This window comes from Squalius cephalus (assembly GCF_949319135.1).
Source record: "Squalius cephalus genome assembly, chromosome: 17".
Taxonomy (NCBI): Eukaryota; Metazoa; Chordata; class Actinopteri; order Cypriniformes; family Leuciscidae; genus Squalius; species Squalius cephalus.
The window spans coordinates 35,073,331-35,097,983 of record NC_137138.1 but is presented as its reverse complement, the minus strand read 5'-3'; the positions used below and the strand labels follow the sequence as shown (position 1 = coordinate 35,097,983).

At 39.7% G+C, this 24,653-nt stretch overlaps 1 long non-coding RNA gene across 1 annotated transcript; it reads right to left on the bottom strand.

Moving 5' to 3' along the window:
- LOC307144638 lies at nucleotides 1-23,994 on the bottom strand. Its single transcript, XR_013818795.1, has 3 exons — nucleotides 23,886-23,994; nucleotides 5,969-6,541; nucleotides 1-812 (listed from the first exon to the last, which is right to left on the bottom strand). It is a non-coding gene; the product is annotated as an uncharacterized lncRNA (long non-coding RNA).
- Between the last annotated feature and the right edge of the window lie 659 nt (nucleotides 23,995-24,653).

Below are 24,653 nucleotides of genomic sequence, written 5' to 3'. Positions count from 1 at the left end.
AGTGATGCATTATTGTTTATTTATTAGGTGATGATATGTTGGACAATTAAAACTATCAACAAATAAACTGTAATATAACAACGCCCTTCAGCCGTGACTTCACAATACACAATACAGCATGGCCTTTCGTACCTTACTGCTTACATAATATAATGCAATCAAAAGAAACAAATTAAGAACAAGATTAAAATTATAAACTAAAACTAAATTAATTTAAACAGAACTCACACACACACACACACACACACACACACACAAAGACAGAAACACAAACTGATTAGCAAAATCTTTAAGGTTGCAGTGATTCAAACCTAAAATTCTTCAAAAAGATTATGCTGATTTTATGTGTGTGTGTGTGTGTGTGTGTGTGTGTTTGTTTGTTTATTTAAAATGCATACATTTAATTATACCTTTAATTTAACGTAGCATGGAGGCCAATTTTAATTGAACATGTATAGTTATATCAAGACAATACAGTAAACCATATAGATAGATGAATTAGCAAACAATTTATCAAGTACAAATCAGTGATTCAACCAATCCATACCAATCATATGAACCAACATGCATGTTCAAGAAGGGATATCATTTTGAAGAATTTGGAGTGGTTGTTCCACATTTCTTTCAGCCACATTTCCTTCAGCCACATTTTCTTCATCACAGCAGTCGGCATAGCATTCGGCACAGCAGGGGGCACAGTCGGGACAGTTGCAGGCACAGCAGGGGGCACAGCAGGCACAGCCGCAGCCACTGATAACTACAGTAAGTATTATAATAAAGCTCAATGCAAGGAGCACAATACAACCGTATTCCTGTGGAAATAAAAACAGTCAGTCAGTTAATTAATACAATAACTATTTTTATAGTCAACAGTCATTCAGAGGACACTTTTATCCAAAGTGTTATTACAGGGATAATGACTGTGAAGTCATATAGTCTTGCTTAAGGGCCAAATACAGGGAGATTTCATATTCATAGCTTCATTGGTACACATTTTTATGGATTTGAAAACACTGAAACTTAGATAACAGCAAATATTTGTGCATGAACTACTTTAGAGACAAACAAATCTGCTTAAGTATAAAATATACAATTAGTTTAGTTAAAAATGTTATGGTGCACTGCTAATTCTCTCTCTCTCTCTGTGTGTGTGTGTGTGTGTGTGTGTGTGTGTGTGTGTTTAGAGCTATAAAATCATTATAATGTCAAATTAGGTCCATGTATTGTTGTAAATAATTGAGATGTTAAAACTTCAAACTTCAAAAATAATGTTTTAGAATTTAATTTTAGAAATGTAATAATTAGCCCAAAGTCCATCCTTGCACACGGCATCGTTTATGAAGCTGGATGGCATATATTGTCCAAATGTCTGCTAGAATATAATTACATGTCACAAGGTTTTACTTTAAATGTCAGACCTAAAATATATTGAAATAGAGCTGCAAGCAGCAATCCGGGGCCAAGCCCGAAGGCATCGCAAGTACAGCAAGCACAACAAGCACCAGGGCCGGAGTGGGGCCACTTTTCAGCCCGGGAGTTTCAGGCCCAAGACCGGCCCACTTTTTCCACGGTGGAATTCCAAATTAGCACTTTTTCTAAATTGGATAAATGAAGCAACAGTTCAGCTCTTACTATATTGTGTAGTTTGTATTAATACCATGGTTCAACAAATAATGTAAAAGTTAAATAATAATTCACTTAGACTTTATAAGAAGCAATTGCGACTTTATTTCACGCAATTCTGACTTTATATCTTTCAATTCTGACTTTATAACAGGCAAGTGCGACTTTATTTCACGCAATTACGACTTTATTTCACACAATTGCGACTTTATTTCACACATTTCTGACTTTATTTCTCGCAATTCTGACTTTATAACACGCAATTCTGACTTTATATCTCGCATATCTGAGAAATAAAGTCAGAATTGTGAGATGTAAACTCGCAATTGTGAGATAAAAAGTTGCAATTATCTTTTAAAATGTTTTATTCTGTGGCGGAAACAAGCTTCCATACCTCCTGGCCTCTTCCTCCCATCCATCCTCCCTGACACGTACCGTTACGGTAGGGCCGGCCCAGCTATCGGTAGGCGCCGGCGGTGCCGCGGTAGTCTAACGTTACTCCTGAGAAAACGTTTTGGAAAAGATGGACTATGGACCCAACCAACTCTATAGGAGGGGAGGGAAGAACTCCCTCACATGGTACAACCCATGCAGAGGCTGCGTGCTGCGGTGTCAGAATGCGGAACGTGTGTAGCCTAATGTAACTAACGTGACAAATGTGGAAAAAAATAAATAAATCCTTGACCGGCCCAAAAGTGAAGCGACCCACCGGGAATTTTCAAGCACATCAAGCACAGCAGCACAGCAAGCATTTAAGCACATATGAGAACAAACATAGTGACAAACATAGTCAAAAAATTATTTCTTAGGAACGGTAGCAAATGCGAAAAATCTGTTCAGTCATTTCTGTGTGGCTCGGTCAAAAGATCATATGAGCCAATTTCCGTAAGAATTGAGCAACATTTTAATGAGAAGTAGTGAAAAAACTGAATACTGTAATTTTCAAAATGCCCACTACTGTAATGGTCGGAGTCTTAATGTAAGATGTTGAATGTGATCAGCATGAAGAGCGGAATCAGGTGTACTAAGTTTTATTTTTCTAGATCAAATGGTTTAAAAGTTATAACCATTAGAAAAGTACATTTTTGAACTGGTGGTGGCGCTATAGAGTTGGTCGTAGAGACTCCAAAATTGGTCCAATTTCTGGTCATTACCATCACTACAAGTGTGCCAAATAAAAAAAAAAATAAAAAAAAAAAACAGCTGTTTCAGAAGTACAAATGAAAATGAACTCAAAATTAAGAATTTGTATATATATTTGCTGCACGTTATATTTATTGAGTTCCTTTCTCAGATAGACACCATGTCTGTAACTGAAACAACTTTTCCACCACTTAAGGCCACAGTACCTCTTGTGGTCTGGGCATGTGCCACAGGATTTGAGCTCACGAGCGGAATGGTTCGGGGTTCGTGGCATGTGGTTTACCAGCTTGCGCCACTCAGAGGACGCTGAGTTACAAAGCTGCCGAGGAGAGGCTTCAGTGAAAGAATGAACACACAAAAGCATGTTAATCAGATTAGCATGCTAAGCTATCTTAATGCTAATGTAGCTTATGGTTAGCCTGATAGCTGAAGAGCCACATTAGAAATAATGGCATCTGGTTAGCATGCTAACCAATTAGTATTCTAAGCTAACTGACATAAGGCTACAAAAACAGGCAAGGTCAACTTTGGAGATGAATATTTCGGGAACGGTAGCGAATATCAAATATCCGTTCAGTCATTTCTGTGCGGCTCGACCCAAAGATCATCTGATTAAGTTTCGGACAAAATTGAGCAACATTTGATCTTCCAGATCTCGTCGGAATCGGCATAAGCCAAGGAATATAATGACATAAAGAAATAACATTTTGAACTATGATTTCAAAGTTATAAGCGTTTCTGCAAAAAATTGTATATCTATGGAACACTAGGTGGTGCTGTGTTCAAACTTCTCATGTCCCTTCTGGACATGGTTTGGATCATGTGCTGATACGTCAAATAGCTTAAAAGATATTGCAATTTATGACAAAATTCAAAATGGCGGACACATGGTTCATCCAATCTGACATGATTCGGCATGACGCAAGGAATCTATAGACACCAATATTATGATTTTCTGACAAATTGTTCAAAAGTTATCGGCCAAAATAGCCATTCTCCAAATCTCATGACATGTAGGTGGTGCTGTTCCCAACTTTGGCATGGACCCTGTTGTACTACAAATTTAATAAATGTTTAATTTATGTTTCAACATTAAAAGTTAAGACTTTGATTTTACTGTAGTAGGGTCAATTTCTAGCTAGAAACTCCGGCCAGTCCTGTTTTCTCTATTGTGTTTTAAATGAGTCAGATCACTGAAAATCTCACCTTTTGTTCTGTAATGGCTTTCAGAGCCCAAAGGGCTCTTGGAGCCCCAGCCCCAGAAGTCGAATCGTTAGGCTGATTGGATTAGCAATGCAATAGACTGTTATGCTGATTGAATTAGGATTGGCCAGACCCACAGTCTAGGGTGTGTTTTCTAAACATGCTTTATTCAGAGTCTCCGCCTCTGTAATCCCTCCCCTCCTTGAATGTGTATAACTACATTGCATACTGTATTAGATTTAGACTTTGGTGACTGCAGCTACCAACAGCTCGTGTTCTCAATAAAGAATCCTGCTGAAGAAAGAACCAAGTCTCCTGGTCTTCGATTCTGAGTTTACAAAAACCCTCAGGTCATGGCTCCGATGAAGCGCACCAATTTTCGTTTCAATTGATCAAAGTTTGGCCAAGCTATAGTTTCTGAACCAATTTTGGGTTGACCTCGTTACGTTTGCAACATCATAACTTTTGAACAAAAATTATTAAAAATGTGGACAAAATTTGACAAATTTTGAAGGAGGAGTAGCAAAAAAACTGAATACTGTACTTAATGGCCACTACTGTAATGGGCAGAGTCATAATGTAAGATATTGAATGTAATCAGCATGAAGAGTGTAATCAGGTGTTCGTTCGTTCGTTTAATTATTTATATAGCACCTTACAGACTACCACCGTAGTTCCAAAGTGCTGTACATTGCAGTAAAAAAGAAACCAACAGAACAACAAGACAAAACACAAATACACCCATGTACTAATGTACTAAAATGTCAAAGAGTACAGATACGATTTTAAGCAGTCCTTAAAAACATTTAGATTTATGGAAGATCTAACATCCAACGGCAGATTATTCCACAATCTAGGACCAGCAACAGAGAAAAAGCACAATCACCTTTCATTTTGAGATGTGCACGGGGAACAGTTAAAAGAAACTTGTTTGCTGATCTTAGTCTTACGCCTGCACTGTAGGGCTTAATAAGCTCAGCTTAATATCCTGGCGCCATTTTGTGAAGTGCTTTAAAAACATATATCAGAATCTTATACTGTATCCTAAAATGTACTGGTAGCCAACCTAAAGAAGATAAGAAGGGAGTAACATGGTCCGTTTTCCCACCATTCATCAACAACCTTGCGGCAGCATTTTGTACAAGCTGCAAGCGGGCAATGTGTGTTTGACCGGTCCCAACATAAAGTGCACTACAGTAGTCTAGGCGGGAAAAAATATAAGCATGGACAACTTTTTCCAGGTCGCGGGCTGAGAATATTGGTTTCAATTTGGCTATTGCTCTTAAATAAAAGAAGCAATTACGAACCACTGTCTTTGGTGCTGGTGCTATTGAGTTGGTCCTAGAGCCTCCAAAATTGGTCCAATTACTTTTCATGACCATCTCTATAATTGTGCCAAATTTCATCATTTTCCTTCTTACGGTTCATGGGGCTGCCATTGACTCCCATTTGGGAAAAATAATAATAAAGTAAACTAACTGCGATGTGCAATATGGCGGAATAGTCCCGCCTTCTAAGTAAATGAGCCAATCGCTGATTGGTAAAGTCATTGCATCACTGCAACTCCCATTAGAAGCTCGCGCTTAGGACTTCACATGCGCATTGGCTGGTTGAGCATAAGAAACAACATTTATGGGACAGTTATGTCAGATTTTGTTGCTGAAATATGTTATTGAATTGTGTGTTCGGCCAGCAGTTTTTGAGATTTCAGGATTCCCCCATTCAACTAGATAGGACTTGGTCTTGGATTCCTGAAACACACCCATAGGCATCGCAAATATGGCCACCGAGTGAATAGACTTCCTCAGAGGGAATTAGGTGTTCGTCAGTCTTCATGATCTACTTATGTATGAATACTAATGAGAGCACATTGAATGGTTGACACTGTATAGCAATCAATATTTTCTAACATATTTTCTTACATAACCTATAACATTTCTGAATATGAATAAAAATGAATATGAATAAAATTAATTAAAAAAATTGCAGTACAGAATACCTGTGAACTGGCAACAAATCTCGCAGTCTTTTCTCGTAGTTCGGTCTCATTTCTTCCTGGGATCGATTTAGTGGGTTTACACCATTTCAGATGATGCTCATCCTCAAAAACATACACTCCATTCCAGTCTGTGTCCCGACAGGCAAGATAATTACCATCAAGGAGCAGAAGGACGATCCAAACAAATGGTGGAATCAGGCAAAGTATGAACTCTTTACACTTGAAACATTTACAAATGGAAGATTTATTGCAATATGTGGGTATACGTTTAAATGGCTGTACAGCTAGACACATTAAAGAAAAAAAGAAAAAGAAAGGTGCAGCGAAGATCAAGTATGATGCGTTTGCATTCAGCTTATCATCGCATGGGCAAGAAAATTCATCATCTAAAAGCCACTCCAATGGGACTAACAAAAGACTCAGTGGAAAAGAGGTGAAAACAGCAGATTTGGACAGTTCACTTTTAAATATTTGTACAAATCCTTGTGTTGGAGACATCTTCTGAGGCTCACACAGCTGCTCTTGATTGATGATATTGACTTCTCTCGAGATGTTTAAAGATGGACAGGTCCCCTTAAATGAAAATATCTTAATTATTTCATATCCAACAAGTAAAGAACAGACATTACATTTACATACACCTTAAATGGCAGATAGCCACATACAATTATTAATAAAACTTATTATTAAATACTGTATTTTAGCTAAGAAAAAAATACAATCCACCCATTTTCAGAACTGATATCTTCTGTAGGTTCTCAGATATAATCAATACATAATATTACAATGATGAACTATAGTTACAAGACTACAGTTTTTTAGATATTTTTCATAGATTAATTTACTTAAAAAACTTCATGTTACAATCATTATTTATAAACAGAAATGATTGCATATTCAATAAGAGTCAATGAAGAACTCAATTTGAAAGTTGATTAAATTAACTGAAATTATGCATTCAACTTAAAAAAATTACTATAACAACACCTTTGTACCGTCTCATACACAGACACCATTTAACCTCCATCTGGATGTCTTATAAACTGTCTTATAAAATAAACTGTTATCACAGACTTAACGCGTGTCCGTTAAGTCCGTGAGACCGTAGGGTGTCCCATTTGTCATTTTAGGCCTCAGAGCGGTGACCGCAAATCTATGCAGTCGATTTGCGCCCTCGATGCTGTAAGGATTGAGTGCGAACCAAACACAAATGAATCTTCCAGGTGATTTGTTCAAACATAATTCCACCCAGAACTCAGCATTCCAGACCCCAAATATCCAATCCAGAACCATAAAATACAGGCTCCAGCCAGTCTACGCTATTTGCTCGGCCATGCAAACGGAAGAACTTGTTAGATGGTTTGGAAAAGTCTGATTGGTTCAGAGATGGCACAGCTCAGTGCCTGACCAAGGGTTGCTCGACCCCACGACAGATATACAAAACAGACATTCTTCTTCTTAAGGACCTCTGAATGACCCAGGGTGTAAAATCTCTTCAAACCACAGAGACTGAGATTTTACCTATAAAAATACATAAAATCATCCAAAAACTATTCTCGATGGACTTATAATCAAACATCGTGCAACTACATAATTCTATATTGTGACTACAACCTATATGTGTGTCTAAGATGCTTAGAGCCCATATAAGTCATGTAATTGTTATAACTATATGATGTTTGAATGAAAGTGTGTCTTGTTTCCTATCAGTACGATCGTATGTTCTTAATTAAAAAGATGGCTTGATTGAAATCTGTGTAAAATGTTTCGTATTCTTATAATAGTAATGATGTCTAAACTGTGGCCTCTGTTCTCTCTGCTAGAGATTGAGAGTAAAGAGATCACAGATAACGCATGATTTTCATCCAGGAGGCTGGACAAACATTTGAGTTTAAAATCTTAGGACCCGAACAAAGCTTTGGGCAGAAGAAGATAGAAGAGAATGTAGATTCAAAAACGATCATGGAGAAGCCATGACGGAGTAACCAGATAGACCAGTAACCATGTAGACAAGCAGATGAAAGAACCCAAATCAAGATCAGAAGAACATGGGTTAAACAGCTTCATTCAAGCCATCTAACTACTCTCGTCCCAATTTTCTTTCTTTTCTTAGTTCTCTTTTCTTTTCCGTTGTGAGTCTCGGTTCTAAGTTAAGTTTTGTGGCAAAGTTTCAGTCCACGATTCGACTGCAAAGCCAGCTTTCCAGCTTCAAAGACTTTCCATCCATCCGTCAGCACACCACGTGATTGGCCGCCCCAGACATCTATCCAGGCACGAGGAGACGCCAGCCAACCAACCTGGGAAACCCCTTTCACGCCTGACGAAGGGAATCCCCAAAAGCAAAGACAAGAAAGTAGCCTCCAGACTCTTAAGCTGAACTGTATTGATATAGATTTAATAACCCGCCTAAGAAACGATAGAAGGGTTAAATTAATGATTGATGGTTCGTTCAGGTCATATTGGGATTTCATCATCTCACTCTTAACCCTTGTGTTATGTTGCGGGTCAATTTGACCCGTTTAGATTTTCTAGTTGCTGGAAATACTGGTTAACTTATGTTTTTTTTCTTTATATTTTGTGACTTTTTCTCATTTATAATCAAGAACATGCATGCAAAGTTTCAACATGCTGGTGTTTTTTGACATATACAAACAAAATTACTGTTACTTTCGTGATGTTCGCGGGTCAATTTGACCAGCATATTTTAACGCTCTAAGGCAACTGTACGGAGCCAAAATAATAACGTTTCTTGATTATATTTTGTTATTTTATTTTTTTACTACCTTATGAAGCTAAAAAAATTAGTTTTCCACACTTATTTCAATACAGAAAAATAGTTTGTCAGCCACAGATGGTAAAAATTACCTATCATTTATTTTTTCAAGCTACCTGAAATAATATTAAACCTTTTTTTTGTTTTTTTTATATTTTGTGACTTTTTCACATTTATCATCATGAACATGCATGCAGAGTTTCAACATGCTGCTGTGTTTTTCTTTTGACATATACAAACAAAATTACTATTACGTTTGTGATGTCCATCATAGGCAGCTGTTCAAAAGCAACTGTACAGACACAAAATAAAAACATTTATTTTATGTATGTCAGGGCATCAACAGTTCTAAAGTGTAAGTGTATCTAAAAGTGCTCTAACCCAAACCAAACACACTTGAAAAAGCGAAATCATGGTGTATTACAAATGAAAATCTTTGACAGACGCAGATAGTAAAATAAGCTCTCATTTATATATTCAAGATATCTGAAATACCTTGCGACTTCGACATAGACAGCAGGAAAAATGAGCTCAGATTAACTGATTAATTGTTCAGTTATGATGTTCTAAGCAAAAAAAAAATAAAAAAAAAATTTTTATATGCAAATATATATAAATATAATGTATATTCAAATTTTGTCAAAACAAAACAGTTTTAAAAAATGGTTAAAAAACATTTTCATTAAATCATATCTTCAGATATATATTTTTTGGAATATTTGACAAATGTTGATATTAAAAGTTTACAGTTTGTACCTGAATCTTTGTTATTTTTCATAGTGTGATTTTTGAGGAATTGTATTGAATCCAATGCGGGTCAATTTGACCCGGACCAGACGGGGAGTGCACAGAATTCCAACATAAACACGAGGGTTAAAACTCATTCTTTCCTCACTCTCCTTCTTTCTGCAACTCGTATGAATGTGTGTGTGTGTGTTAGATATTAGTTTTATGTGTTAGAATAATCAATAAAGTCTTGTTTGTATTTTAAAGAGAAGTGTTACTTGTGTTATGTGCTTACGAATTTAATGTCTTAAAGGTGGTATCAGTGATTTCAGGCCCAAAAATATTTTTATCACATTCATCTAATCTTTCCTAACGATCCGCTAGCTGCCCGCCCCATAAGCATGCCGTCAAAAAAACGCATCTCTGTAGGCAGCCTAGGCTCTGAGATCTGCACACAAAAACAAATGGTTTAGCCAAACACACAAAACCAAAACAAATAGTGTTCCAACCAATCACCGACAGGGGGAGGGTGTTGTGAGGTTTTGGGCTCGTGCACGGCTGCACGTGAAGTCAAAGCTGAAGAAAAAGCTGGCTCAAAACCTCACAACCCCCTCCCCCTGTCGGTGATTGGTTGTTTTAAAATTAAGGACATTGATGACAAATATGCGGCCGACCCGGACCCTACCCTTTACAGAGAATGTCTTAGACTCCAGACAGACTTCGATCTCTTATCCACGAATAAAGCCAAGCTTTTTGAGTCGGGAGATAAAGCTGGGAAACTTCTGGCTCATCAGGCCAGAGCCGAGGCAACCTCACGGCTTATTCCTGCCATTAGAGCCAACTCAGGCGAGATCCACACTGATCCTACCACCATTAATAAAATGTTTGCCGAATTTTATGCTAATCTGTATTCCTCTGACTGCCTTCCCATTGCAGACGGTATTCTTAATGATATGACTTTCCCCCAAGTAGACGGCGCATCAGCTAATGAATTGGGTGGCCTGATAACCACTGCTGAGGTTCAGGAAGCCATTAACTCCATTAACTCAGAGCGGTAAATCCCCAGGGCAGGATGGCTTCACTGTGGAGTATTATAAAACCTTTTTCCGCTCTCCTCGCACCAGTTCTAAGAGATATGTACAATGAGGCTTTTCGTCAGCGTCATCTTCCGGATACCCTATCGAAAGCCACCATTTCCTTAATTCCTAAGAAGGGGAAAGATCCCCTGCTCTGCGGCAGCTACAGACCAATCTCGCTTCTCAATGTGGACCTCAAAATTCTCTCAAAGATCCTCGCACTCCGTCTTCAACGATTAAAGCCCCCGATTATCTCGTTAGATCCGACAGGGTTCATGTAAACTCTCTGGCTAAGCAGCTCCCACACTCGTTATCGTCGTTTAAGTGGGCTGACGACGGATTTAGCTACTTGGGGGTTCATATTACAACAGCCGTTTCAGACTTGTCCCGCAAAAATTTCTTACCCCGGTTGCAAAACTGTAAGTGACTTTGACCGCAGGTTGGTCCTACCACTCTTCCTCATAGGCCGGGCAAATTTGGTTAAGATGGTTGTCCTCCCCAAATTCCTTTATCTGTTCCAGCACATCCCAGTACTCATTTCTAAATCTTTTTTCGACAAGCTGGACAGTGCGATATCTAAATTTCTGTGGGGCGGCAAACCCACTAGGATCCGCAAGGCCATACTACAATCCCCTAAGTCTGAGGGGGGTCTGGCACTCCCTAACTTTAGACGATATTATTGGGCAGCTAACCTGCAAAAACTTTTATACTGGATGATCGACGACTGTGCCTCACTTCCTGTCTGGGTACATTTGGAGTGGGCGAGCTCAAGCCTTCCACTGCGGTCAGCCCTCTGCTCCCAACTCCCTTTGCCTTCAACATCTGCGGGCACATGACTGATTGTATCCCTCTCACTTAAGTTCTGGAGTCAGATCAGGAAAGGTTTACAGGGTCCCTCTGTCTTGACACCATTGCTCCAAAACCATGTCTTTACGCCCTCAAGGTCAGATTCGGCATTCAGGGCCTGGCACAGTAACGGCATCATCTGCGTTAAGGACCTATACAAGGATGGTATATTTGCTTCCTTCACAGAGCTCTCTTCTCTTTACAATTTGCCAAAATCACACCTCTTCCGCTTTTTTCAGATTAGAGACTTTGTTAAGAAGATGTTCCTCCACTTTCCAAACCGCCCTCCCGAAACCCTGACTGACTTCCTCCTGGTGACAGACCCTGTAAGGGTGGAATTCCTGCAGTGGTTCATGCTGCAAGAACTGCCGAATGACTAAAGAAACGTTATTGGCAAGATGGTAGAAAACTGCACATTTCTTGTCTATTACCACCCACTGCCACTTATACCAACGACGGAAATAAGTGCAGTTACAATAGCTTAATATTTGTGGGAGAGCATTGCTATAGATAGTGACGATATTTTATTGCAATATGTAGCACTTCAAAGTCAATACCAAATCAAAACTAGTTAGTACATTAGTTGCAATTGAAAAGGTTTAATGACAAATTATGGTTATGGTTACATTTAAAATAGTTACAAAATAGATATATGAGATGGTGATAACTTATATTATTAAGTGTACCCAGCATATATGAAAAATGTTACCTGAGAGAGAGAGAGAGAGAGAGAGAGAGAGAGAGAGAAGAGGAGGCCCCAAGAAAGGGACCCAGAAAAGAAGATAGTCAGAGCATCAAAGAGCCAGAGCCACAGTTACAATCCTCTTTTATCCTTTGCTTGACCATGTGACTAAAACCCAAATGTGAGACATTCAAACTGACCAATCAGATAATTACACTTCCACCACTGTACTAAAGGTGTGACAGGTCATCGACCCCCAAAGTACAAACATTTGGCCTGCAAGCCTAGATCACTGTCAGCCCCTCTGTGCCTTTAGGAACTCCAAATGGTCATTGTGGTAGGGGGGTAGTAAAACAGTCAAGCAAATATCTTTGTTCATTTAAAATATCTTGTATTATTTTCAATCCTACAACCCCAACCATAGAAAATGTGTTTCTGTACTGTATGAGTCACTATTGGGCAATTTAGGGTCGACCTCTGCGTACCCTGGTGCCCTTTCAAAAGCTGCGTGGGAGGGCGACCTGAACATGACTATTATGGATGAACAGTGGGACCATGCTCAGGCTATGGTCCACTCTTCCTCCATATGTTCTTGTCATTGACTAATCCAATGCAAGATCCTTCATAAAGTTCATTACACAAATGCAAAACTGTCTAAAATATATCCAACTGTCCGGGACACCTGTAATAGGTGCAGTCAATCCCCTGCCAACCATACTCATGTTTTGGTCTTGCCCTAAATTGACAACTTTTTGGATGAACTTTTTTGACACCATGAGAAGAGCCAATGGGCACACTATCCCACCCAACCCTTTGTCAGACATTTTTGGCATTTCCCCAGACACTGACCTCCCTGTTGCACTGAGGCCCTGGCATTTACATATTTGCTAGCTTGAAGACTGATTCTCTGCAATTGGAAGCTCTCCCGTCCCCCTACGCACGACCGTTGGTTTAAAGAGGTACTTGACAATCTGAGGCTGGAGAAGCTCAGATCTTCTTTGAAAGGTTCTTCCTCAACATTTCTTGGGATGTGGAACCCTTTCCTGGGGCTGGTTGACTCTCTCACCCTGTCCCCTAATTTGGAGGATTGAACCCCTCCATGTCAGTATATAACCACCACCCCGTTTATTTAGTCTCTTTCCCCTTTTGCCTTCTTCCCTGCCCATCTCTACTTACTTTGTCTACCCTTTTTACTGTTTTAGTTTGTAAGTTATGTGTTTGTTTTGGTGATTGTCTGTTGGTATGCATGGGTTTGTGTGTTTGTCCTCGCTTTTGGGCCTGTGTTGGGTTGGTTCGTGGGTGGGTAGGGGACCAGTGGCAGGTGACATTCCAATCCCACTGTACGGTATTTATTTTGTTCACTGTATGATGTCACCTGTTGTTGTAAAAATTCAAAAAATACTACTTAAAAAAAGCTGGAAAAAAAAGTTTGATATAGTGCTCAATATTTTCATTAAGATGCCCAAACTTAGGGGATATCTTCACATACTGCGTCTAAAACCGGATGTAAATTGTCAAATTTACACTGTATGTAAACTGTCTCCCTTTCCAAAGTGCTTGTGCTCCTGTAGCGTCTGTTGTTGCTATGCAACCATGAACTGTGCGCTCCACATCCTGTTGACTGAAGGTACAATCCATTCGACTGTAAGTGGACTGCGAAGTTAAAGATGGCACGGCCACCACAACGTTGCCCAACATCAAACGGCAAACGTAATGAAAGTGGAACAAAAACTGCACTAGGCCTAATCATTATTTTGTGCTTCACGCTCAGTTTGCACTGTAAAAAAAATTACATCCCCAAGTCAAAAATGTCAAGTGACCGATAACATCTAAATTTTTCAATTAGTCTGACGTTTTCTCATTGAGCCAATGTTAACAGACTATTGCAACAAGAATTTCACTTGGGCCAATTGAAAAATTTAGATGTTATCGGTCACTTGAAATTTTTGATTTGGGGGGGTTAGAATTTTTTTACAGTGTGGACCATCAATGTCAGTTCAGCGCAAGCCGATCTTGATCGAGCGACACTGATACTACACAGCGCTAAGAGATCCAGTAAAGAAAGCATTTGAATTCGCCACTTAAGTAATAACATCGCTTCGAGATCTAGTAAGAAATATTCAAATTTCTCCATTATTAACAGATCAAACAGCGCTGATGTGGAAACCAGGAGAAACATTGTGCCATGAATGAACTAGTTATAGGCTTTAAGTCCAAAGATCAGCAACGTTCACCATGGATTTAACGTATTAACACTAACTGTATCCATGGAAGTGGGTGCACTTTGGTTGGCACTTTTGGTTTATCGCACTTTGGGTGTGCGATATCAAGATTTTTTGATCATGGACGATTAAAATGTCTCCACTATCTAGAAATATCGTAGTATCGTGTTAAATTCAATTCTATCAGTTGCAGTTCCGACGCCTCCATCTCAACAACGCGACGTACATCACATGTTAACGCAGAGATAGAGTTTCACTCACGGGACACTGCAATTAACAAAAATTCATTATATGTATGTGCTTTAAAGCCTTGCCGGTTAAACATTTAATTTGCAGGCTAATGCGCTGTTTTAACATGCGCTTTTCTGAGCACATACTGAGCTCAAAGCTCACAGGCACTAAAAGCCTGTCAAACAGCATCTGGATTCTGTTACATTTGAGTCTTATTGCGCTAATACTGTCAAATATGTACTCACAAGGTTTACATAAAAACAGTTGGTTATGGCTAAAGTGAAAGCAAACGTTTGAGAGGAAATTGGGTGTGGGTCATATGCGTGTATATTAGATGTGTCGTGTGCCGTCTTAAAGTGACAGTATCCTAAAGGCCAATTTATACTTCTGCGTCGAGTGTACGCCATAGTGTACGTCGTAGGCTACGCACGTAGGCGATGCCGTCGTGAGCATTTCTGTGTTGCTCTGCAGTTACACCACCGAAACACGTTGGCGGGGGCAGGTTTTAATGTTCCACTGTGTTTAGATTCATCGCGGCTGTTTTGAGTTTAGGCTACTAAGCGACTGAAAAAGCGCGGATCATGTTGGAGTTGGAGCTTATCGAGGTGGAAAACCAGTTAATTTTAGTGAAATTACTAAAACTAAAAGGCAGAAACGAGAGAAGGCATCGGAGGAGATGGTACGTGCGACCCGTGAACCTGCTGACGGCTGAACTGGATTTAAAAATGACGGGCGGTGCAGAAGAACACGCCGGAAATGTGTAGCAGGAAATGCAATGCTACCAAGCCGACCAATCACAGATTTTGCGGCCCACGTCGTTGCGACATGTAGTTACATTTACGTATGATACACGTCTATGCGTATGCTACACGTACCTACTGCACGCACCCGACGCAGAACTATAAATTGGCCTTAATAGTACACATGTACTATTGATAGTTCAACCAAAAATGAAAATTCTGTTATTTAGTATGTGATGGCTAAGGCCACACTGAATGAGCACTTAGTTTACTTTGAATATGAAGTGATATTTTGTTTGTTTTAGAGGATTAATGTTTTTGTCTGTTTATTTACTAATTATTTTGTTTCTTTAAATGTTATCTACCCAAACACATGTCTCTTTGGTGCTGTAAATCCCAATGAGCAACAAAGTCAATAATCATTTATTTCTAGAGTGCACGCTAGTGAGTAAATGAGACCACAACCAAGTTATGGGTTTAACATTTTATTTAAGTCTGTTTAAATGTGTACATCTTACCAGTGGTTGCGCCGGGCTCCATGACTGCAGCATGGAACAAAGGCTTGGAATTAAAAGGGCGCGGCCTTTCCTGGTGTCCCTTATATATTCAGTTGGGAATTATGGGAAATGTAGTTTTTGGGATAATGTTCTAGGGGGTTGTGTGTTAATTTGAATGTTTAAAAGATGTTTTGTGTGTGTATGTTTAAGTGTATTTTCATTATGACTAGGGCTGTCACGATGTTAGATTTTTCACACCACGGTTATTGTGGCCAAAATAATTCACGATATCGATATATCGCGATATCTATAGAATCTATGGGGGGGGGGGGTATATAGTTTTTCTTTTTTACCCAACAAACATAAGGATACTGATAAACACAAGGCACATGCATTTTTACTTCTTGCGTACTCAATCTATGGCAAATTTTTGTGAAGGAAGACAAGCATGTGAAGTTTATCTGGTTTCAAACTGAAGCCAAACACTGTCTGAAGGTTTCCTGAAGAACTGAAAAGCTCTTAAACCTATTGTTGCACCAGCGCCAATAAAGTCATGCAGATAGCAGATTTGAATAAAAAAATCAAGTGCAAATACAAATACAAAAATAAGATGAGTAAAGAAAACGGGGTTCTTAATTTTAATAATCACATTTTATTAAATATATGAACACAGAAACCCCCTGTTAACAGTTAATGTCACGTTTCCCATTCCATGATGACTAGTAAAATAATAGCCGCGTTGCGTCTATGACAACTCGAGGTATTGCACACCGACACGCACTTTCTCAGTTTATGGCCAGCAATTTCATTATGTTTAAGGACATTATGGAATTGAGATAATGTCTGTACTATGTTATGATTATACTGTACAGTTAAATACAATAGTTGTTAAGTCTGTGATCTGATTCTGAACACTTTTTTCTGCGCTCTGTGTCGCGGCAGGATTTTGAACAAGGTCCTGAGCCGTTGCTGGGCGCCGCGGACAGACGCCGAATAGAACCGCGCTGTGCTTCTCGTCCGGTGTGTGTACACTCGAATACAGAATGTGTTCGAATTTTTAAAGACGTGGCGCTGCGCTTCTCGTCCGGTGTGCGACCACCTCTAAAGTGCTGTTTTCTTTGAAGCCGAAGAACTCTGTTGTTAATACCGGCGAGCTCAGCTTACTTTTTTCGGGTGTGGACAGAGTGTTTCACTCTAGCTGCGCGGGCGCGGACGAGCGCTGCGTCTAGAAAACGCCAATATCGCCAATACCGGTATATTGTATTGCTCTAAATTAACACGATGTCGATATTTCATGCTTTGAATATCACGATTATCGTCAATACCGGTATATTGCGACACCCCTAATTATGACTTTATGATAAATGTGATTTTTATTTTGTTTATTTGAGTTTGTGTATAGAAGTATTTCTTTCTTTCACCCTTTTAAGTTTGATGTAATTGAGAACTTGTGAGACCCCTGTAATCATAAGAATGGTTTGGTCCAGCTTGTTAAAAGGGCTTAATTTTCTGTGGCTGAGTTAGTTCGGGTGAGGGATCCCTGAGTAAACATCTGAGACCCAGAACTCAGTTGTGTGCTGATGCACAACTTATGAATCGGTGTTTATTTTTTTATTTTTTATTTTTTCTCCCTGCACAAAGTGTTGTTAAGTAAGTGTTGCAGTCAGTAAAAGTACACTTTGTTGACTCCATGCGTGTCTCCTGAAAACTTTATGGAAGAACCCTTACAAGATGGTGGCAGCGGTGGGATTCTGTCCAGGAGGAGACTGTCTGTAGAGAGTCAAGTACTAAAAGAATGCCGCCTAAGAGAGCAGTACACGCTGTTGTTCCTGCTGATGTCCAGAGCGCACCAGATGAGGGTGAGATGCTGATGGAGGATGCGACAGGTGTGGCTGAGCAGGTGTCTGAAGAGGAGTCGAAGGGTGATGTACAGGAGCTTAAGCGGATGTTTCAACGGTTCATGCAGGATCAGCAAGAGAGAGATACCCGTCAGATGCAAGATGCAGCTCGTCAAGAGACGAGATGGAAATCGCTTCAGCATCAGTTCCGTCTACTACAGGATGAGGTCAGCCAGCGAACTCCGTTGGAGGATTTGCGAGACAGGGGAGACGCTGAGGTGCAGGAATCGCCTAGAGCTTCTGTTGGCTCCCGCATTATGAGCCATGGTTATGCGCTGAAAGAACCAAAGATTCAACAATTGTGTGAAGCGGATGACATCGAGCATTATTTAACCACGTTTGAACGGATTGCTGAGGTGTGCAGATGGCCAAGGGAAGATTGGGCCATTAGACTCATTCCATTGCTGACTGGCAAGGCGCGCAGCGCATATGTGGCCATGGATGTTGCAGACGCAAGTGACTACCCGCAGGTAAAGGAGGCTATTCTGAAAAAGTATTCCATTAATCATGAAACGTATCGACAGAGATTTCGTGCTATGGAGGTGCTGGAAGAAGAGACCCCTAAAGAGTTGTATGTTCGACTGAAAGACTTGTATCAAAAGTGGGTGAGACCAGCAGAGAGAACGAACCAGGAGATCGGAGAGATAATTGTCCTTGAACAATTTTTGCGGATGCTTAGCCCAGAGCTACAGACGTGGATCAAAGAACACGGCCCGTCTACAGCTGAGGAGGCGGCGCGTCTGGCTGAGGTATTTGTGGCGGCACGACGAAGAGCTGAGCCCTGGAGTCTCGCTCGCTGGAAGACTGCACGAGATGGAGCTTCTCGACGACCGATTTTAACATCTCAAGGAAGTAGGTTCACAACTGAGGCAAGTGGAAAACGAACTGAGAACTCTGGTGTCTCTGGTTTAGAGACTATTAAGTGTTATAAATGTGGTCAACTAGGTCATAAAAAGCCAATGTGTCCGCAATTGACAAAAACACTTACTAATATGTGTTATGTGCCTCGAGAAACTATACCTGAACCTGCGAACATTCCCATCCCAAAGCAAGTGATAAGAACTGTTGAGTTGAATGGGAAAAAAGTCTCTGCCTTGATAGATACAGGTTGCACGCAGACCTTAGTTGAATCAGAACTTGTTCCTGAATTGGGTGTTAGTGGTGATACCCCAGTAATAGTGAGATGTGTTCATGGGGAGGAGCGTCAGTATTCTGTCACTGATGTATACCTGGGTATAGCGGGGCAAACCTATTTGATGAGGGTTGGACTGGCACAGAACTTGCCGTACCCAGTTATTTTAGGTCATGATTTTCCTGCGTTGATGAATCTGTTACCTCTTTGGGATACTTGTAATGTAGTTCTGACACGGGCTCAAAGCAGACAGAATGAATGTGAGGAAGAGGAAAACTCATTGTTGTCATTACCTTTTTTTGATTCTGAACTGTCTGTGAATCCGTGCAAAGAAAAGAAGTCTAGGAGGGAAAGGAAACAGGACAAATTTAAGAGAACTGTAGTGCAGGCTAGGGAACTAAAAGAGCCTGACAAACTGTTGAATGCTGATCAGATCCCAATACCTGAAAATTTGAGGCAGTTGCAGAAAGAGGATGCTGAAATTTCTAAATTGTATTCCCAGGTGGTAGAGGCAGCTCAAACAGGGTCAAATGTATTCATGTTTCAAGAGAAATCTTTCAGTGTAATGAATGATTTGCTGTATCGTAAAACAGGGGATAAATTACAAGTGGTGTTACCTGTTAGTGTATGTAATACAGTAATGACACTGGGGCATTCCATTCCGTGGGCTGGACATTTGGGGAGGCGAAAGACTCATTCTAGAATTAGTAAACATTTTTACTGGTTGGGAATGTCTAAGGACATTGCTGAATTTTGTAGAGCTTGCCCTGGATGCCAATGCTGTGAAAGTCGCAAACTTCGTAAGGCACCATTAATACCTTTACCAGTCATTGATGTTCCCTTTCAGCGGCAGGGAAGGGACATTGTAGGTCCACTGGAACGGAGTAAGACCGGCTATAAGTATATGTTAGTCATTTGTGATTATGCGACACTGTTTCCAGAAGTGTTTCCGTTAAAAAACATCAAAGCTAAGGCTATCGCTTCATGTCTGGTTCAGTTTTTTTCTAGAGTAGGTATTCCAAAAGAAATACTGACCGATAGAGGAACGAATTTCACGTCTCAATTTCTGCAACAGGTGTATCAGATGTTGGGAATAAAAGGATTAAAAACAACTCCCTATCATCCGGAGACAGACGGGCTGGTAGAGAGATTTAATCAAACTTTAGTGCAAATGCTTCGGAAATTCGTGAATGAGGTGGGGACCGACTGGGATCAGTGGCTACCATATCTTATGTTTGCTTATAGGGAAGTTCCACAGGCGTCAACTGGGTTTTCGCCATTCCAGCTCATGTATGGCCATGAAGTGCAGGGACCATTGTCCCTTGTGAGAGAGCTGTGGGAGGGGAATTCGGGGACTTCAACCAAAACAAATGTTATTGATTATGTGTTAGCCATGAGACAAAAATTGCAACAAATGACTGAATTTGCTTCTGCCCATTTGAAAGAAACCCAGAAAAGACAAAAGACAAGAGCCAGAAGAGCAATATTTACCTGGTAGTCAACCTTTGCTGCCTATTGACCTTAGTCATCTTCCTGTAGACCGTCAAGCTCAAATTCAGCAACTGTGTGATCCGGAGTTGTTTAAAAATCAGCCAGGCTATACCACCGTTACAAAGCATAAAATAGTGCTTAAAGAAAATGCGCATCCAAAACGAATGAGCTATCGCATCCCTGAACGATTGCTGACAGCTTTCGAAGATGAAGTAACATTGATGCAGCAAATGGGTGTAGTTGAATCGTCAAAGAGTGAATGGTGTAATCCGGTGGTATTGGTGCCAAAAAAGGATAATACCCTCAGGTTTTGTATTGATTTTCGCTATTTAAATTCCGTCTCCAAATTCGATTCGTATCCTATGCCTCGTATTGAGGAGTTAATTGAAAAACTCGGAAAGGCTAAGTTCATTAGTACTATCGATTTAAGTAAAGGGTACTGGCAGGTGCCTCTGGACTTGGAGTCGCGAGAGCTGACTGCTTTCCGTACACCAAGGGGGCTAATGCATTTTCGGGTGTTACCGTTCGGCTTGCACGGGGCACCCCCGACTTTTCAAAGATCGATGGATACCGTATTGGATGGTTTGGGAGAATTTGCGGCAGCTTACTTAGACGATGTTGTGATATTTAGTACATCTTGGGAGGATCACCTTCAACATCTTCGAGCGGTTTTCCAACGAATTAAAGATGCTGGTTTAACCATTAATCCTGCAAAATGTTCATTAGTAAAAACCGAGACCGAGTACTTGGGGTACGTATTGGGAAATGGAGTTATTAAGCCTCAAGTGCAGAAACTCCGTGCTATTCAATCCTGTCCACTTCCAGCTACAAAAAAACAAATTAGATCATTTCTTGGTTTAGTCGGTTGGTATCGGAAATTCATTCCCCATTTCTCTACCATCGCGGCACCGTTAACTGATTTAATTAAAAAGACGAATCCTAACAAAGTGCAGTGGACTACACCCGCTGAAGAAGCATTCTGTGAGCTAAAGGGGGTGCTGAGCAATGAACCCATTTTGTGTAGTCCTGATTTTGAAAAATCGTTCGTTCTTCAGACAGATGCGTCCGAATTAGGGTTGGGAGCTGTCCTGATGCAGGAAGAGACCGGGGGAATGCATCCCGTGGTGTATTTGAGTCGGAAATTATTTCCCAGAGAAACTATTTATTCTGTGGTGGAAAAAGAATGTTTAGCTTTGAAATGGGCTCTCGACTCATTGAAATATTATTTGCTCGGCCGAGATTTCGTTATCGAAACGGACCATAAAGCTTTGAAATGGTTGAATAGGATGAAAGATACAAATTCTCGCTTGACACGATGGTTTTTGTCTATACAACCCTTTCGTTTTACAGTGAAGCATCGCCCGGGGGTCGAAAATATAGCAGCCGATTTTCTTTCTCGCTCACTGTGCGAGAATGTATAGGTGGGGGGGAAATGTGATGGCTAAGGCCACACTGAATGAGCACTTAGTTTACTTTGAATATGAAGTGATATTTTGTTTGTTTTAGAGGATTAATGTTTTTGTCTGTTTATTTACTAATTATTTTGTTTCTTTAAATGTTATCTACCCAAACACATGTCTCTTTGGTGCTGTAAATCCCAATGAGCAACAAAGTCAATAATCATTTATTTCTAGAGTGCACGCTAGTGAGTAAATGAGACCACAACCAAGTTATGGGTTTAACATTTTATTTAAGTCTGTTTAAATGTGTACATCTTACCCGTGGTTGCGCCGGGCTCCATGACTGCAGCATGGAACAAAGGCTTGGAATTAAAAGGGCGCGGCCTTTCCTGGTGTCCCTTATATATTCAGTTGGGAATTATGGGAAATGTAGTTTTTGGGATAATGTTCTAGGGGGTTGTGTGTTAATTTGAATGTTTAAAAGATGTTTTGTGTGTGTATGTTTAAGTGTATTTTCATTATGACTTTATGATAAATGTGATTTTTATTTTGTTTATTTGAGTTTGTGAAGTATTTCTTTCTTTCACCCTTTTAAGTTTGATGTAATTGAGAACTTGTGAGACCCCTGTAATCATAAGAATGGTTTGGTCCAGCTTGTTAAAAGGGCTTCATTTTCTGTGGCTGAGTTAGTTCGGGTGAGGGATCCCTGAGTAAACATCTGAGACCCAGAACTCAGTTGTGTGCTGATGCACAACTTATGAATCAGTGTTTATTTTTTTATTTTTTTTTTTTTCTCCCTTCACAAAGTGTTGTTAAGTAAGTGTTGCAGTCAGTAAAAGTACACTTTGTTGACTCCATGCGTGTCTCCTGAAAACTTTATGGAAGAACCCTTACATAGTACTATCTAGTGTTTTTCCAAACCTGTATTAAAGGGGTCATATAATGCTATTTTTGTACAAGTTAATTTGATTCTTTAGGGTTTAAATGAAAAGTTTGTAATATACTTTAAAAAAAAATCGCATTAGTATTGTAAGAAAACACTAATTTTACCTGGTCAAAAACAGCTCTGTTTTCAGCATGCCATTTAAGTGCATGTGTCTTTAAATGATAATGAGCTTTGCTCACCCCACCCCTCTGTACTGTGGGGCGTTTTGACACAACTCACAATTGAATGTTGCCCTGACAACAGTTGAGGGTATATTTTGGAGAAAGAAAGGCAGCGGGAGTCTCTGAGGACACATCTGTGCATTTGCAGGATGTAAACAGTATTTTGCAGGTATTGTGTTACCATTCATCTTCATGCAGTTATAAGTTTTTTTTTTTTTTTTTACATTAATCAGTAACAGACACCATTATAAACCATCTACAAAAGTAAGCTTAGTGTAGAGTAGAGTGCGGATCGGGCCGAATTTTTCTGTCCGAGCCCGGCCCGCGTCCGACAGACCATTAACCGAACCCGACCCGAGCCCGACAGGCATAAAGATATTTATGTCCGAGCCCGACCCGAGACCAACAGTTAAAAAAGTTTTTTTTCTCATACTAATGACACATGTACATTTGTTTGTGTGGAAAGCCCGCTTTTATTAAGCAACTGTAGGAAGGCATTCGGAAATGTCAACAGGATGAGTGCATCAGCGCGCACGGAGCAACAAGCGCATGCACGTGTTTCGTTGTCACGGCTACATAAACACATTTCCGCACACAGGAAGAGGAAGACAGATGTTATGGTAATATTTTACATGTATTTTAATCACAAAAACGAACGTTTGCATCAAGTGAAAGCATCAGGCACATTGGCTACCTACATAAGCTGTTTTAAATTTAAAATGTTCAATGTCTTATCGCGCTGATGTGACCGAACCCGACCATAATTTCTAAATATCCATACTCTATTGTGTTACCATTCATCTTCATGCAGTTATAATTGTTTTGTTTTTTTTGCATTACTTAATCAGTAACAGACACCATTATAAAGCATCTACAAAAGTAAGCTTAGTGTAGAGTTACCACGTTAACTTTAACACCTGTGTACACAGTTTGTAATAACACAATAACCATAACGCTTTGTTCATTATAAACGTGGGTTTATGAATTATATTGATGCCGTAATGTACCCTGAGTGTAAACCTTAGCCACATTCATTGTGAAGTGTGCAAGCGATTTGCAAAGATTAATATAAAGGTCAATAAAACGTTACACTCACTTCTTCTTCTGGAGGTGCAGCAGGAACACGAATAGTTACCGATCCTTTTTTCAGCAGCAGCTTCTTAGAAGCATTGACGTTGATCATAGGGAATATTCCCTTCGAAAACAAATTCTCCAGTTACTGGAGAAAAACAGACTCTTTCTGGAGAAAAACATGAGCTGTAAAACTGCCAGAAATGAAAGGAAACGACTAGAGATAAGCAAACTTCAAGTTCTCCTCTAAGGGTCTTTACGTGTGTGTGTGAGAGAGATAGAGAGAGAGAGATAGACTTTTTTTATTTTTAACATCTCTTTAATTATAACTATTAACACAAAAAATACATAGCCTACGCCTTTAACACATTACTTCATAAATACATAATCCTAATAAAATATATTAAAAATAAAAAATAACAAAATCAGCTTCTTTTAACATACATTACGTCCTCCCTCTTCATTGGGTTGACATAAAATATTCCCAACACCCCATAAATAGAAGAAAGATTCAGTATAATTCAACAATTCATAATACTTATACTTTATAACCAGACTACTTTTTACCAGAGCTCTGAACATCAGTATCACTATTAAACTGCATTTTTCACTTTATTGTCAGCCAAATACATATTTTTGCCTTACCAAATAAAACATTATAATCAAAACAATTTTGCTTTTATTTGAGGTGCTATATTTTGGTCCAACAATAAACAAAAACATTTGTAAAAGTAAAACCAAAATTATGGCTCAAGTCTTTTAAAGAATTCCTAATAGACTAACACTCTCCCTC